Source organism: Arachis duranensis, chromosome 10, assembly GCF_000817695.3.
Source record: "Arachis duranensis cultivar V14167 chromosome 10, aradu.V14167.gnm2.J7QH, whole genome shotgun sequence".
NCBI lineage: Eukaryota > Viridiplantae > Streptophyta > Magnoliopsida > Fabales > Fabaceae > Arachis > Arachis duranensis.
The window spans coordinates 57360725-57365087 of record NC_029781.3 but is presented as its reverse complement, the minus strand read 5'-3'; the positions used below and the strand labels follow the sequence as shown (position 1 = coordinate 57365087).

The following is a 4363-nucleotide window of genomic DNA, read 5'->3' as shown; positions in this document are numbered from 1 at the left end:
AATTTTGTCCACCAAGTTTTTGGCGCCGTTGCCGGGGATTCTCGAGTATGGACAACTGACGGTTCATCTTGTTGCTCAGATTAGGTAATTTTCTTTTCAAAAATTTTTCAAAAATCTTTTTCAAAATTTTTCTTTTCTTTTTTGTTTTTCCAAACTTTATTTTCGAAAAATATAATAAAAATACAAAAAAATCATAAAATCATAAAAATCAAAAATATTTTGTGTTTCTTGTTTGAGTCTTGAGTCAATTTTTAAGTTTGGTGTCAATTGCATGTTTTTAAAATTTATGCATTATTTTCGAAAATTCCATGCATTCATAGTGCTCTTCATGATCTTCAAGTTATTCTTGACAAGTCTTCTTGTTTGATCTTGATGTTTTCTTGTTTTGTGTTGTTTGTTATTTTTCATATGCATTTTTCGTTTGTTAGAGTCCATGCATTAAAGATTTCTAAGTTTGGTGTCTTGCATATCTTCTTTGCATCAAAAATTTTTCAAAAATATGTTCTTGATGTTCATCATGATCTTCAAAGTGTTCTTGGTGTTCATCTTGACATTCATAGTGTTCTTGCATGCATTCCATGTTTTGATCCAAAAAGAAAAGAGAAAAACACAATTATGACGTTTTAATTTTAATTATTTTTCTCTCATAATTAAAATTTCAAAAATCAAAAAAATATCTTTTCCTTGTTTTTCTCATAATTTTTTAAAATTTGAGTTGACTTAGTCAAAAATTTTCAAAATTAGTTGTTTCTTACAAGTCAAGTCAAATTTTCAAAAATTTAAAAATCTTATCTTTTCAAAATCTTTTTCAAAAATCATATCTTTTCCAATTTTTCCTCTTTTTCGAAAAATTCAAAAAATTCCTTTTCAATTTGTTTTCAAAATCTTTTTCTTATCTTTATATCATATTTTCGAAATTATGCTAACAATTAATGTGATTGATTCAAAAATTTGAAGTTTGTTACTTTCTTGTTAAGAAAGGTTCAATCTTTAAAGTTCTAGAATCTTATCTTGTAGTTTCTTGTTAGTGAAGTAAGTAAATTTTAATATCTTTTTCAACTAACTCTTTGACTTTGTGTTTGTTTCTTATCTTTTTCAAAACCACCTAACTACTTTTCCCTCTCTAATTTTCGAAAATACCTCTCTCTTTTTCAAAAATTCTCATTAATTGTTTAAATTTTAATTTTAATCATATCTTATCTTTAATTTTCGAAATTACTAACCCATTTTCAAAATTATTTTCGAAATTCTCCTTCTCTTTTCTTCTTCTATTTAATTATTTAATTACTAACACTTCTCTTCACCTCTCTTCATCTTAAAATCCGAACCCATTCTTCTTCACTCTTCCCCCCTTTCTTCTTCTACTAACATAAAGGAATCTCTATACTGTGACATAGAGGATTCCTTTTGTTTTCTTGTTTTCTTCTCTTTCATATGAGAAGAAACAAGGAAAAAGGCACTCTTGTTGCAATTGATCCTGAACCTAAAAGGACTCTGAAGAGGAAACTAAGAGAAGCTAAATTATAACAATCTAAAGGTAACCTTTCAGAAACATTAGAACAAGAGAAGGAGATGGCAGCCGAACCCAACAACAATAATGCAAGGAGAATGGTTGGTGACCTCACAAAGCCAAAGTCCAAATTTGATGGAAGAAACATCTCCATTCCTGCCATTGGAGCCAATAATTTTGAGCTTAAGCCTCAACTAGTTGCTTTAATGCAACAGAACTGCAAGTTTTATGGACTTCCATCTGAAGATCCTTACTAGTTTTTAACTGAGTTCTTGCAGATTTGTGAGACTGTTAAGACGAATAGAGTTGATCCTGAAGTCTACATACTCATGCTTTTCCTTTTTGCTGTAAGAGACAAAGCTAGAATATGGTTGGATTCACAACCTAAAGACAGCCTGGACTCCTGGGAGAAGCTGGTCACGGCCTTATTGGATAAATTCTTTCCTCCTTAAAAGCTGAGCAAGCTTAGAGTGGATGTTCAGACCTTCAAACAAAAAGATGGTGAATCCCTCTATGAAGCTTGGGAAAGATACAAGCAGTTGACCAAAAGGTGTCCATCTGACATGTTTTCAGAATGGACCATATTAGATATATTCTATTATGGTCTATCTGAATTTTTGAAAATGTCACTAGACCATTTTGCAGGTGGATCCATTCACCTAAAGAAAACACCTGCAGAAGCTCAAGAACTTATTGACATGGTTGCAAATAACCAGTTCATGTACACTTCTGAGAGGAATTCTGTGAGTAATGGGACGCCTCAGAGGAAGAGAGTTCTTGAAATTGATGGTCTGAATGCCATATTGGCTTAGAACAAAGTGTTGACTCAGCAAGTTAACATCATTTCTCAAAGTTTGAATGGATGGCAAAATGCATCCAACAGTACTAAAGAGGCAGCTTCTGAAGAAGCTTATGATCCTGAGAATCCTGCAATAGCAGAGGTAAATTACATGGGTGAACCTTATGGAAACACCTATAATTCATCATGAAGAAATCATCCAAATTTCTCATGGAAGGATCAACAAAAGCCTCAACAAGGCTTTAACAATGGTGGACGCAATAGGCTGAGCAATAGCAAGCCTTTTCCATCATCTTCTCAGCAACAGACAGAGAATTCTGAACAAAACACTTCTAATTTAGCCAATCTAGTCTCTGATCTGTCAAAGGCCACTTTCAGTTTCATGAGTGAAACAAGATCCTCCATCAGAAATCTGGAGGCACAAGTGGGCCAGCTGAGTAAGAAAATCACTGAAACTCATCCCAGTATTCTCCCAAGCAATACAGAAGAGAATCCAAAAGGAGAGTGCAAGGCCATTGATTTAATCAATATGGCCGAATGCACAAGAGAGGAGGAGGACGAAAAGAGCTATCATGAAGCTGAATGCCAAGTTGTTTGGTAATGAGACTTGGGAAAGTGAACCTCCCTTGCTCATTAGTGAACTAGATACCTGGATTCAGAAAATTTTGCCTCAAAATAGACAAAATCCTGGCAAGTTCTTAATACCTTGTACCATAGGCACCATGACCTTTGAAAAAGCTCTACGTGATCTGGGGTCAGGGATAAATCTTATGCCACTCTCTGTAATGGAGAAGCTGGGGATCATTGAGGTACAACCTGCCTTGTTCTCATTACAATTGGTAGACAAGTCATTAAGACAAGCTTATGGAGTAGTAGAGGACATGTTAGTAAAGGTTGAATGCCTTTACATCCCTGCTGATTTCATAATATTAGACACTGGGAAGGAAGAGGATGAATGCATCATCCTTGGAAGACCTTTCCTAGTTACAGCAGGAGTTGTGATAGATGTCAACAGAGGTGAATTAGTCCTTCAATTGAATGGGGACTACCTTGTCTTTAAGGCACATGGCCATCCCTCTGTGACAAAAGAGAGTGAGCACAAAGAGCTTCTCTCAGTTAAGAGTCAAGAGGAGCCCCCTGATGAGCGGATAATTTATACGCTTTTTGGCATTGTTTTCATATAGTTTTTAGTAAGTTTGAGCTACTTTTAGGGATGTTTTCATTAATTTTTATGCTAAATTCACATTTCTGGACTTTACTATGAGTTTGTGTGTTTTTCTGTGATTTCAGGTAAATTCTGACTGAAATTGAGGGATTTGAGCAAAACTCTGAAGAAGGCTGACAAAAGGACTGCTGATGCTGTTGGAATCTGACCTCCCTGCACTCGAAATGCATTTTCTAGAGCTACAGAACTCCAATTGGTGCGCTCTCAACGGCGTTGGAAAGTAGACATCCAGGGCTTTCCAGCAATATATAATAGTCCATACTTTATTCGAAGAATGACGACGTAACTTGGCGTTAAACGCCAAGTTCATGCTGCTGTCTGGAGTTAAACGCCAGAAAAACGTCATAATCCGGAGTTAAACGCCCAAAACACGTCATAACTCAAAGTTTAACGCCAAGAAATGCCTTAGCTCGTGGAATGATCAAGCTCAGCCCAAGCATACACCAAGTGGGCCCCAGAAGTGGATTTATGCATCAATTACTTACTCATGCAAACCCTAGAAGCTAGTCTAGTATATATAGGACATTTATCTATTGTATTAGACATCTTTTGACCATTCTTAGTCTTTTTGATTCGGTCACTTGATCATGGAGAGGGCTGGCCATTCGGCCATGCCTGAACCTTTTGCTTATGTGTTTTCAACAGTGGAGTTTCTGCACACCATAGATTAAGGGTGTGGAGCTCTGCTGTACCTCAAGTATTAATGAAATTCTATCTTCTTTTATTCAAAATCTCTCTTATTCTTAATCCAAGATATTCATTCGCACCCAAGAACATAATGAGTGTAATGATGAAAGTGACGATCATTATCATTCTCACTTATGAACGC

General features: G+C 35.5%; 1 non-coding gene across 1 annotated transcript; it reads right to left on the bottom strand.

Moving 5' to 3' along the window:
* Positions 1-1971: 1971 nt before the first annotated feature.
* On the bottom strand, positions 1972-2075 carry LOC127743479 (small nucleolar RNA R71). Its single transcript, XR_008004871.1, has one exon. It is a non-coding gene; the product is annotated as a small nucleolar RNA R71 (small nucleolar RNA).
* Positions 2076-4363: the final 2288 nt, after the last annotated feature.